Source organism: Ambystoma mexicanum (assembly GCF_040938575.1).
Source record: "Ambystoma mexicanum isolate Mex_15411 chromosome 12 unlocalized genomic scaffold, UKY_AmexF1_1 Mex_chr12_unloc.1, whole genome shotgun sequence".
In the NCBI taxonomy this organism is placed as follows: Eukaryota; Metazoa; Chordata; class Amphibia; order Caudata; family Ambystomatidae; genus Ambystoma; species Ambystoma mexicanum.
The window spans coordinates 6,102,769-6,116,297 of NW_027182322.1; the positions used below are offsets into that span (position 1 = coordinate 6,102,769).

The window sequence follows — 13,529 nt, forward strand, 5'->3', positions numbered from 1 at the left end:
CCGTATGAAGCCGAGAGAAGGAGGAGGCGTGAACGTGCATCCATGTATGCGGGCGAGACGGGAAGGAGCATTGGTCATGCATCCCTTCCTGAGGGTGAGACAGGGAGGAGATAAAATCCCTGTATGAAGCCGAGAGAACGAGAGGACATGAACGTGCATCATTGTATGCGGGCGAGAAGGGAAGGAGCATTGGTCTTGCATCCCTGCATGAGGGTGAGACAGGGAGGAGATAAAATCCCTGTATGAAGCCAAGAGAACGAGGCGGCATGAACATGCATCCTTGTATGCAGGTGTGACATGGAGTCATCATGAACATGCATCCCTTTATAAGGACATAACATGGAGGACGCATGAACATGATTGCCTGAATTTTATGGTGGTGGCCTTCGGGTGATTTGGCACGTGCAATTGGCGAAGAGCACTTCTCCTGTGCAAAAAAATAAATTTACTATTAGCACCCCGGAGGGAGCCTCTGCGCTTCTTATAGGGAGAAAACTCTGCAATGGAAGGGGACAGGGTCAATAACAGCTGTAAACTCTCACAAGACCATCACTGCTTTCACACTTTCCTGCTCTCAGGCTGGCGGGCCATTATCGGCCCTGGCTGCCGCACCATTGTCAGGTTTGTGTAACTATATTATTTCTAATTGGCTCCACTTTGATGACTTTCATTTGGATTCTGACTTGATTATTGAGATCTTAAATAAGTGACTGGGGATCAGGTGTCCACTTATTCTCATGGATAACATCACAACCAACCTTTAATTCAAACATGAGTCATGACATCACAGATGGAGTACAGCTTATGATAGAGGTGGAACGTCACATTGTAGCAGCCCAAGTAGCTCGCCGTGATCGTATAGTGGTTAGTACTCTGCGTTGTGGCCACAGCAACCTCGGTTCGAATCCGAGTCACAGGATTGCGGTGAGGCAATGTCACGGCAGTTGGGCAGATATTTTAGAATTTCCATTAATACATAGGCAATCTCTGTGGAGGACTGAAACAATTCGATATGTCCTGTTACAGTTATGAACCTTTTGTTTCTTTAATGCTCTCTGCACACTTTTTCATGGGTGACTGTAATGTATTTCAACCAAATCTAATTAAGAGTGCATTATGTGGTGACATTTGCAGTACATGAAACATTATAACACTGCCATTTACGTCAATAACCACTAGCTTGATTAAGACATATGTATTGCAGCGACAGTATTTCCCAGTTACAAATGGGAATAAAAACAACATCCGCGAGGGATTGAACCAACGACATTTAACTGATGTTGCCAATGGAGCGCGTTACAGAGAGCGCAAGGTCCCGCCTTTACAGTCACACGCTGATGATAATACAGATGTTTAAATAAACAGGCATATCTGTGGACTTGTGGTCTTTCTACATTGGGACTCATAGTCTAGTCCTAGGCTATTGTAGGCACTGGCGTATCTTTGAGTGGAATGAGAGGCGTTCTGTAGTCGCGTGAAAGGACCTTTCAAGTCAATCTGATCTGTATTGTCCTGTGAAAAAAAGCGTTCTTAGACACAGTGAGGAGTTTTTGGGGATAATGGGAAAATCATTTCCAACTAAATGACAGGAATTTCTTAGTCCAATCATGAGGTGTGCTAGGCTTTTTTATACTGTGGCGGAAAGAGAGAGAGTATAACAGTCATTATAAATAAAGGGCCAAGGAAGTGACAGTTTATGGAAGGAACAATTTGCACATAGTTTTAGAATGTGGTCAGAAGAAGGACAATGTGCTTACACATATGAAACATTAGAAGGTAGACATTATGGAAGCACATATATTTCTTTATTTTTATTGTATTTGGGGAGAGGGGGTTAATATAGCACGTACAATGTGGAAAAGTGCTTTCCATAGCACCTTGCAGGTGGGCGACATCTAGAGCTGTGCAGTAGCCACCCATGCCCCAGACGTCAAAGAGAACAAAAAGTTACACATGTTGGAAGTGAGGGTGAGACATTGAGGAGATATGATCCCCGTATGAAGCCGAGAAAAGGAGGAGGCGTGAACGTGCATCCATGTATGCAGGCGAGAAGGGAAGGAGCATTGGTCATGCATCCCTGCATGAGGGTGAGACAGGGAGGAGATATGATCCCCGTATGAAGCTGAGAGAAGGAGGAGGCGTGAACGTGCATCCATGTATGCAGGCGAGAAGGGAAGGAGCATTGGTCATGCATCCCTGCATGAGGGTGAGACAGGGAGGAGATATGATCCCCGTATGAAGCCGAGAGAAGGAGGAGGCGTGAACGTGCATCCATGTATGCGGGCGAGACAGGAAGGAGCATTGGTCATTCATCCCTGCATGAGGGTGAGACAGGGAGGAGATATGATCCCCGTATGAAGCCGAGAGAAGGAGGAGGCGTGAACGTGCATCCATGTATGCGGGCGAGACAGGAAGGAGCATTGGTCATTCATCCCTGCATGAGGGTGAGACAGGGAGGAGATATGATCCCCGTATGAAGCCGAGAGAAGGAGGAGGCGTGAACGTGCATCCATGTATGCGGGCGAGACAGGAAGGAGCATTGGTCATGCATCCCTGCATGAGGGTGAGACAGGGAGGAGATATGATCCCCGTATGAAGCCGAGAGAAGGAGGAGGCGTGAACGTGCATCCATGTATGCGGGCGAGACGGGAAGGAGCATTGGTCATGCATCCCTTCCCGAGGGAGAGACAGGGAGGAGATAAAATCCCCATATGAAGCCGAGAGATCGAGGAGACATGAACGTGCATCCATGTATGCGGGCGAGAAGGGAAGGAGCATTGGTCATGCATCCCTGCATGAGGGTGAGACAGGGAGGAGATAAAATCCCTGTATGAAGCCAAGAGAACGAGGCGGCATGAACATGCATCCCTTTATAAGGACATAACATTGAGGACGCATGAACATGAATGCCTGAATTTTATGGTGGTGGCCTTCGGGTGATTTGGCACGTGCAATTGGTGAAGAGCACTTCTCCTGCGCAAAAAAATAAATTTACTATTAGCACCCCGGAGGGAGCCTCTGCACTTCTTATAGGGAGAAAACTCTGCAATGGAAGGGGACAGGGTCAATAACAGCTGTAAACTCTCACAAGACCATCACTGCTCTCACACTTTCCTGCTCTCAGGCTGGCGGGCCATTATCGGCCCTGGCTGCCGCACCATTGCCAGGTTTGTGTAACTATATTATTTCTAATTGGCTCCACTTTGATGACTTTCATTTGGATTCTGACTTGATTATTGAGATCTTAAATAAGTGACTGGGGATCAGGTGTCCACTTATTCTCATGGATAACATCACAACCAACCTTTAATTCAAACATGAGTCATGACATCACAGATGGAGTACAGCTTATGATAGAGGTGGAACATCACATTGTAGCAGCCCAAGTAGCTCGCCGTGATCATATAGTGGTTAGTACTTTGCATTGTGGCCGCAGCAACCTCGGTTCGAATCTGAGTCACGGCATTGCGGTGAGGCAATGTCACGGCAGTTGGGCAGATATTTTAGAATTTCCATTAATACATTGGCAATCTCTGTGGAGGACTGAAACAATTCGATATGTCCTGTTACTGTTATGAACCTTTTGTCTCTTTAATGCTCTTTGCACACTTTTTCATCGGGTGACTGTAATGTATTTCAACCAAATCTAATTAAGAGCGCATTATGTGGTGACATTTGCAGTACATGAAACATTATAACACTGCCATTTACGTCAATAACCACTAGCTTGATTAAGACATATGTATTGCAGCGACAGTATTTCCCAGTTACAAATGGGAATAAAAACAACATCCGCGAGGGATTGAGCCAACAACATTTAACTGATGTTGCCAATGGAGCGCGTTACAGAGAGCGCGAAGTCCCGCCTTTACAGTCACACGCTGATGATAATACAGATGTTTAAATAAACAGGCATATCTGTGGACTTGTGGTCTTTCTACATTGGGACTCATAGTCTAGTCCTAGGCTATTGTAGGCACTGGCGTATCTTTTAGTGGAATGAGAGGCATTCTGTAGTCGCGTGAAAGGACCTTTCAAGTCAATCTGATCTGTATTGTCCTGTGAAAAAAAGCGTTCTTAGACACAGTGAGGAGTTTTTGGGGATAATGGGAAAATCATTTCCAACTAAATGACAGGAATTTCTTAGTCCAATCATGAGGTGTGCTAGGCTTTTTTATACTGTGGCGGAAAGAGAGAGAGTATAACAGTCATTATAAATAAAGGGCCAAGGAAGTGACAGTTAATGGAAGGAACAATTTGCACATAGTTTTAGAATGTGGTCAGGAGGAGGACAATGTGCTTACACATATGAAACATTAGAAGGTAGACATTATGGAAGCACATATATTTCTTTATTTTTATTGTATTTGGGGAGAGGGGGTTAATATAGCACGTACAATGTGGAAAAGTGCTTTCCATAGCACCTTGCAGGTGGGCGACATCTAGAGCTGTGCAGTAGCCACCCATGCCCCAGACGTCAAAGAGAACAAGAAGTTACACATGTTGGAAGTGAGGGTGAGACATTGAGGAGATATGATCCCCGTATGAAGCCGAGAGAAGGAGGAGGCGTGAACGTGCATCCATGTATGCGGGCGAGACAGGAAGGAGCGTTGGTCATGCATCCCTGCATGAGGGTGAGACAGGGAGGAGATATGATCCCCGTATGAAGCCGAGAGAAGGAGGAGGCGTGAACGTGCATCCATGTATGCGGGCGAGACAGGAAGGAGCACTGGTCATTCATTCCTGCACGAGGGTGAGACAGGGAGGAGATATGATCCCCGTATGAAGCCGAGAGAAGGAGGAGGCGTGAACGTGCATCCATGTATGCGGGCGAGACAGGAAGGAGCATTGGTCATGCATCCCTGCATGAGGGTGAGACAGGGAGGAGATATGATCCCCGTATGAAGCCGAGAGAAGGAGGAGGCGTGAACGTGCATCCATGTATGCGGGCGAGACGGGAAGGAGCATTGGTCATGCATCCCTTCCCGAGGGAGAGACAGGGAGGAGATAAAATCCCCGTATGAAGCCGAGAGATCGAGGAGACATGAACGTGCATCCATGTATGCGGGCGAGAAGGGAAGGAGCATTGGTCATGCATCCCTGCATGAGGGTGAGACAGGGAGGAGATAAAATCCCTGTATGAAGCCAAGAGAACGAGGCGGCATGAACATGCATCCTTGTATGCAGGTGTGACATGGAGTCATCATGAACATGCATCCCTTTATAAGGACATAACATGGAGGACGCATGAACATGAATGCCTGAATTTTATGGTGGTGGCCTTCGGGTGATTTGGCACGTGCAATTGGTGAAGAGCACTTCTCCTGCGCAAAAAAATAAATGTACTATTATCACCCCGGAGGGAGCCTCTGCACTTCTTATAGGGAGAAAACTCTGCAATGGAAGGGGACAGGGTCAATAACAGCTGTAAACTCTCACAAGACCATCACTGCTCTCACACTTTCCTGCTCTCAGGCTGGCGGGCCATTATCGGCCCTGGCTGCCGCACCATTGCCAGGTTTGTGTAACTATATTATTTCTAATTGGCTCCACTTTGATGACTTTCATTTGGATTCTGACTTGATTATTGAGATCTTAAATAAGTGACTGGGGATCAGGTGTCCACTTATTCTCATGGATAACATCACAGCCAACCTCTAATTCAAACATGAGTCATGACATCACAGATGGAGTACAGCTTATGATAGAGGTGGAACGTCACATTGTAGCAGCCCAAGTAGCTCGCCGTGATCGCATAGTGGTTAGTACTCTGCGTTGTGGCCGCAGCAACCTCGGTTCGAATCTGAGTCACGGCATTGCGTTGAGGCAATGTCACGGCAGTTGGGCAGATATTTTAGAATTTCCATTAATACATTGGCAATCTCTGTGGAGGACTGAAACAATTCGATATGTCCTGTTACTGTTATGAACCTTTTGTTTCTTTAATGCTCTTTGCACACTTTTTCATCGGGTGACTGTAATGTATTTCAACCAAATCTAATTAAGAGCACATTATGTGGTGACATTTGCAGTACATGAAACATTATAACACTGCCATTTACGTCAATAACCACTAGCTTGATTAAGACATATGTATTGCAGCGACAGTATTTCCCAGTTACAAATGGGAATAAAAACAACATCCGCGAGGGATTGAACCAACGACATTTAACTGATGTTGCCAATGGAGCGCGTTACAGTCACACGCTGATGATAATACAGATGTTTAAATAAACAGGCATATCTGTGGACTTGTGGTCTTTCTACATTGGGACTCATAGTCTAGTCCTAGGCTATTGTAGGCACTGGCGTATCTTTTAGTGGAATGAGAGGCATTCTGTAGTCGCATGAAAGGACCTTTCAAGTCAATCTGATCTGTATTGTCCTGTGAAAAAAAGCGTTCTTAGACACAGTGAGGAGTTTTTGGGGATAATGGGAAAATCATTTCCAACTAAATGACAGGAATTTCTTAGTCCAATCATGAGGTGTGCTAGGCTTTTTTATACTGTGGCGGAAAGAGAGAGAGTATAACAGTCATTATAAATAAAGGGCCAAGGAAGTGACAGTTTATGGAAGGAACAATTTGCACATAGTTTTAGAATGTGGTCAGGAGGAGGACAATGTGCTTACACATATGAAACATTAGAAGGTAGACATTATGGAAGCACATATATTTCTTTATTTTTATTGTATTTGGGGAGAGGGGGTTAATATAGCACGTCCAATGTGGAAAAGTGCTTTCCATAGCACCTTGCAGGTGGGCGACATCTAGAGCTGTGCAGTAGCCACCCATGCCCCAGACGTCAAAGAGAACAAGAAGTTACACATGTTGGAAGTGAGGGTGAGACATTGAGGAGATATGATCCCCGTATGAAGCCGAGAGAAGGAGGAGGCGTGAACGTGCATCCATGTATGCAGGCGAGAAGGGAAGGAGCATTGGTCATGCATCCCTGCATGAGGGTGAGACAGGGAGGAGATATGATCCCCGTATGAAGCCGAGAGAAGGAGGAGGCGTGAACGTGCATCCATGTATGCGGGCGAGACAGGAAGGAGCGTTGTTCATGCATCCCTGCATGAGGGTGAGACAGGGAGGAGATATGATCCCCGTATGGAGCCGAGAGAAGGAGGAGGCGTGAACGTGCATCCATGTATTTAGGCGAGAAGGGAAGGAGCATTGGTCATGCATCCCTGCATGAGGGTGAGACAGCGAGGAGATATGATCCCCGTATGAAGCCGAGAGAAGGAGGAGGCGTGAACGTGCATCCATGTATGCGGGCGAGACAGGAAGGAGCATTGGTCATGCATCCCTGCATGAGGGTGAGACAGGGAGGAGATATGATCCCCGTATGAAGCCGAGAGAAGGAGGAGGCGTGAACGTGCATCCATGTATGCGGGCGAGACGGGAAGGAGCATTGGTCATGCATCCCTTCCTGAGGGTGAGACAGGGAGGAGATAAAATCCCCGTATGAAGCCGAGAGAACGAGGAGACATGAACGTGCATCCATGTATGCGGGCGAGAAGGGAAGGAGCATTGGTCATGCATACCTGCATGAGGGTGAGACAGGGAGGAGATAAAATCCCTGTATGAAGCCAAGAGAACGAGGCGGCATGAACATGCATCCTTGTATGCAGGTGTGACATGGAGTCATCATGAACATGCATCCCTTTATAAGGACATAACATGGAGGACGCATGAACATGAATGCCTGAATTTTATGGTGGTGGCCTTCGGGTGATTTGGCACGTGCAATTGGTGAAGAGCACTTCTCCTGCGCAAAAAAATAAATTTACTATTAGCACCCCGGAGGGAGCCTCTGCACTTCTTATAGGGAGAAAACTCTGCAATGGAAGGGGACAGGGTCAATAACAGCTGTAAACTCTCACAAGACCATCACTGCTCTCACACTTTCCTGCTCTCAGGCTGGCGGGCCATTATCGGCCCTGGCTGCCGCACCATTGCCAGGTTTGTGTAACTATATTATTTCTAATTGGCTCCACTTTGATGACTTTCATTTGGATTCTGACTTGATTATTGAGATCTTAAATAAGTGACTGGGGATCAGGTGTCCTCTTATTCTCATGGATAACATCACAACCAACCTTTAATTCAAACATGAGTCATGACATCACAGATGGAGTACAGCTTATGATAGAGGTGGAACGTCACATCGTAGTAGCCCAAGTAGCTCGCCGTGATAGTATAGTGGTTAGTACTCTGCGTTGTGGCCGCAGCAACCTCGGTTCGAATCCGAGTCACGGCATTGCGGTGAGGCAATGTCACGGCAGTTGGGCAGATATTTTAGAATTTCCATTAATACATTGGCAATCTCTGTGGAGGACTGAAACAATTCGATATGTCCTGTTACTGTTATGAACCTTTTGTTTCTTTAATGCTCTTTGCACACTTTTTCATCGGGTGACTGTAATGTATTTCAACCAAATCTAATTAAGAGCGCATTATATGGTGACATTTGCAGTACATGAAACATTATAACACTGCCATTTACGTCAATAACCACTAGCTTTATTAAGACATATGTATTGCAGCGACAGTATTTCCCAGTTACAAATGGGAATAAAAACAACATCCGCGAGGGATTGAACCAACGACATTTAACTGATGTTGCCAATGGAGCGCGTTACAGAGAGCGCGAGGTCCCGCCTTTACAGTCACACGCTGATGATAATACAGATGTTTAAATAAACAGGCATATCTGTGGACTTGTGGTCTTTCTACATTGGGACTCATAGTCTAGTCCTAGGCTATTGTAGGCACTGGCGTATCTTTTAGTGGAATGAGAGGCATTCTGTAGTCGCGTGAAAGGACCTTTCAAGTCAATCTGATCTGTATTGTCCTGTGAAAAAAAGCGTTCTTAGACACAGTGAGGAGTTTTTGGGGATAATGGGAAAATCATTTCCAACTAAATGACAGGAATTTCTTAGTCCAATCATGAGGTGTGCTAGGCTTTTTTATACTGTGGCGGAAAGAGAGAGAGTATAACAGTCATTATAAATAAAGGGCCAAGGAAGTGACAGTTTATGGAAGGAACAATTTGCACATAGTTTTAGAATGTGGTCAGGAGGAGGACAATGTGCTTACACATATGAAACATTAGAAGGTAGACATTATGGAAGCACATATATTTCTTTATTTTTATTGTATTTGGGGTGAGGGGGTTAATATAGCACGTCCAATGTGGAAAAGTGCTTTCCATAGCAACTTGCAGGTGGGCGACATCTAGATCTGTGCAGTAGCCACCCATGCCCCAGATGTCAAAGAGAACAAGAAGTTACACATGTTGGAAGTGAGGGTGAGACATTGAGGAGATATGATCCCCGTATGAAGCCGAGAGAAGGAGGAGGCGTGAACGTGCATCCATGTATGCAGGCGAGAAGGGAAGGAGCATTGGTCATGCATCCCTGCATGAGGATGAGACAGGGAGGAGATATGATCCCCGTATGAAGCCGAGAGAAGGAGGAGGCTTGAACGTGCATCCATGTATGCGGGCGAGACAGGAAGGAGCGTTAGTCATGCATCCCTGCATGAGGGTGAGACAGGGAGGAGATATGATCCCCGTATAAAGCCGAGAGAAGGAGGAGGCGTGAACGTGCATCCATGTATGCAGGCGAGAAGGGAAGGAGCATTGGTCATGCATCCCTGCATGAGGGTGAGACAGGGAGGAGATATGATCCCCGTATGAAGCCGAGAGAAGGAGGAGGCGTGAACGTGCATCCATGTATGCGGGCGAGACAGGAAGGAGCATTGGTCATGCATCCCTGCATGAGGGTGAGACAGGGAGGAGATATGATCCCCGTATGAAGCCGAGAGAAGGAGGATGCGTGAACGTGCATCCATGTATGCGGGCGAGACGGGAAGGAGCATTGGTCATGCATCCCTTCCTGACGGTGAGACAGGGAGGAGATAAAATCCCCGTATGAAGCCGAGAGAACGAGAAGACATGAACGTGCATCCATGTATGCGGGCGAGAAGGGAAGGAGCATTGGTCATGCATCCCTGCATGAGGGTGAGACAGGGAGGAGATAAAATCCCTTTATGAAGCCAAGAGAACGAGGCGGCATGAACATGCATCCTTGTATGCAGATGTGACATGGAGTCATCATGAACATGCATCCCTTTATAAGGACATAACATGGAGGACGCATGAACATGAATGCCTGAATTTTATGGTGGTGGCCTTCGGGTGATTTGGCACGTGCAATTGGTGAAGAGCACTTCTCCTGCGCAAAAAAATAAATGTACTATTAGCACCCCGGAGGGAGCCTCTGCACTTCTTATAGGGAGAAAACTCTGCAATGGAAGGGGACAGGTTCAATAACAGCTTTAAACTCTCACAAGACCATCACTGCTCTCACACTTTCCTGCTCTCAGGCTGGCGGGCCATTATCAGCCCTGGCTGCCGCACCATTGCCAGTTTTGTGTAACTATATTATTTCTAATTGGCTCCACTTTGATGACTTTCATTTGGATTCTGACTTGATTATTGAGATCTTAAATAAGTGACTGGGGATCAGGTGTCCACTTATTCTCATGGATAACATCACAACCAACCTTTAATTCAAACATGAGTCATGACATCACAGATGGAGTACAGCTTATGATAGAGGTGGAACGTCACATTGTAGCAGCCCAAGTAGCTCGCCGTGATCATATAGTGGTTAGTACTCTGTGTTGTGGCCGCAGCAACCTCGGTTCGAATCCGGCAGTTGGGCAGATATTTTAGAATTTCCATTAATACATTGGCAATCTCTGTGGAGGACTGAAACAATTCGATATGTCCTGTTACTGTTATGAACCTTTTGTTTCTTTAATGCTCTTTGCACACTTTTTCATCGGGTGACTGTAATGTATTTCAACCAAATGTAATTAAGAGCACATTATGTGGTGACATTTGCAGTACATGAAACATTATAACACTGCCATTTACGTCAATAACCACTAGCTTGATTAAGATATATGTATTGCAGCGACAGTATTTCCCAGTTACAAATGGGAATAAAAACAACATCCGCGAGGGATTGAACCAACGACATTTAACTGATGTTGCCAATGGAGCGCGTTACAGAGAGCGCGAGGTCCCGCCTTTACAGTCACACGCTGATGATAATACAGATGTTTAAATAAACAGGCATATCTGTGGACTTGTGGTCTTTCTACATTGGGACTCATAGTCTAGTCCTAGGCTATTGTAGGCACTGGCGTATCTTTTAGTGGAATGAGAGGCATTCTGTAGTCGCGTGAAAGGACCTTTCAAGTCAATCTGATCTGTATTGTCCTGTGAAAAAAAGCGTTCTTAGACACAGTGAGGAGTTTTTGGGGATAATGGGAAAATCATTTCCAACTAAATGACAGGAATTTCTTAGTCCAATCATGAGGTGTGCTAGGCTTTTTTATACTGTGGCGGAAAGAGAGAGAGTATAACAGTCATTATAAATAAAAGGCCAAGGAAGTGACAGTTTATGGAAGGAACAATTTGCACATAGTTTTAGAATGTGGTCAGGAGGAGGACAATGTGCTTACACATATGAAACATTAGAAGGTAGAAATTATGGAAGCACATATATTTCTTTATTTTTATTGTATTTGGGGAGAGGGGGTTAATATAGCACGTCCAATGTGGAAAAGTGCTTTCCATAGCACCTTGCAGGTGGGCGACATCTAGAGCTGTGCAGTAGCCACCCATGCCCCAGACGTCAAAGAGAACAAGAAGTTACACATGTTGGAAGTGAGGGTGAGACATTGAGGAGATATGATCCCCGTATGAATCCGAGAAAAGGAGGAGGCGTGAACGTGCATCCATGTATGCAGGCGAGAAGGGAAGGAGCATTGGTCATGCGTCCCTGCATGAGGGTGAGACAGGGAGGAGATATGATCCCCGTATGAAGCCGAGAGAAGGAGGAGGCGTGAACGTGCATTCATGTATGCAGGCGAGAAGGGAAGGAGCATTGGTCATGCATCCCTGCATGAGGGTGAGACAGGGAGGAGATATGATCCCCGTATGAAGCGGAGAGAAGGAGGAGGCGTGAACGTGCATCCATGTATGCGGGCGAGACAGGAAGGAGCATTGGTCATGCATCCCTGCATGAGGGTGAGACAGGGAGGAGATATGATCCCCGTATGAAGCCGAGAGAAGGAGGAGGCGTGAACGTGCATCCATGTATGCGGGCGAGACGGGAAGGAGCATTGGTCATGCATCCCTTCCTGAGGGTGAGACAGGGAGGAGATAAAATCCCCGTATGAAGCCGAGAGAACGAGGAGACATGAACGTGCATCCATGTATGCGGGCGAGAAGGGAAGGAGCATTGGTCATGCATCCCTGCATGAGGGTGAGACAGGGAGGAGATAAAATCCCTGTATGAAGCCAAGAGAACGAGGCGGCATGAACATGCATCCTTGTATGCAGGTGTGACATGGAGTCATCATGAACATGCATCCCTTTATAAGGACATAACATGGAGGACGCATGAACATGAATGCCTGAATTTTATGGTGGTGGCCTTCGGGTGATTTGGCACGTGCAATTGGTGAAGAGCACTTCTCCTGCGCAAAAAAATAAATTTACTATTAGCACCCCGGAGGGAGCCTCTGCACTTCTTATAGGGAGAAAACTCTGCAATGGAAGGGGACAGGGTCAATAACAGCTGTAAACTCTCACAAGACCATCACTGCTCTCACACTTTCCTGCTCTCAGGCTGGCGGGCCATTATCAGCCCTGGCTGCCGCACCATTGCCAGGTTTGTGTAACTATATTATTTCTAATTGGCTCCACTTTGATGACTTTCATTTGGATTCTGACTTGATTATTGAGATCTTAAATAAGTGACTGGGGATCAGGTGTCCACTTATTCTCATGGATAACATCACAACCAACCTTTAATTCAAACATGAGTCATGACATCACAGATGGAGTACAGCTTATGATAGAGGTGGAACGTCACATTGTAGCAGCCCAAGTAGCTCGCCGTGATCGTATAGTGGTTAGTACTCTGCGTTGTGGCCGCAGCAACCTCGGTTCGAATCCGAGTCACGACATTGCGGTGAGGCAATGTCACGGCAGTTGGGCAGATATTTTAGAATTTCCATTAATACATTGGCAATCTCTGTGGAGGACTGAAACAATTCGATATGTCCTGTTACTGTTATGAACCTTTTGTTTCTTTAATGCTCTTTGCACACTTTTTCATCGGGTGACTGTAATGTATTTCAACCAAATCTAATTAAGAGCGCATTATGTGGTGACATTTGCAGTACATGAAACATTATAACACTGCCATTTACGTCAATAACCACTAGCTTGATTAAGACATATGTATTGCAGCGACAGTATTTCCCAGTTACAAATGGGAATAAAAACAACATCCGCGAGGGATTGAACCAACGACATTTAACTGATGTTGCCAATGGAGCGCGTTACAGAGAGAGCGAGGTCCCGCCTTTACAGTCACACGCTGATGATAATACAGATGTTTAAATAAACAGGCATATCTGTGGACTTGTGGTCTTTCTACAT

The 13,529-nt window shown here is 46.0% G+C and overlaps 2 non-coding genes across 2 annotated transcripts; both read left to right on the top strand.

Annotated features, from left to right (window-relative positions):
* Positions 1 to 8,189: 8,189 nt before the first annotated feature.
* On the top strand, positions 8,190 to 8,261 carry TRNAH-GUG (transfer RNA histidin (anticodon GUG)). The gene has a single exon. It is a non-coding gene; the product is annotated as a tRNA-His (tRNA).
* A 4,718-nt stretch (positions 8,262 to 12,979) lies between these two features.
* On the top strand, positions 12,980 to 13,051 carry TRNAH-GUG (transfer RNA histidin (anticodon GUG)). Its single transcript has one exon. It is a non-coding gene; the product is annotated as a tRNA-His (tRNA).
* Positions 13,052 to 13,529: the final 478 nt, after the last annotated feature.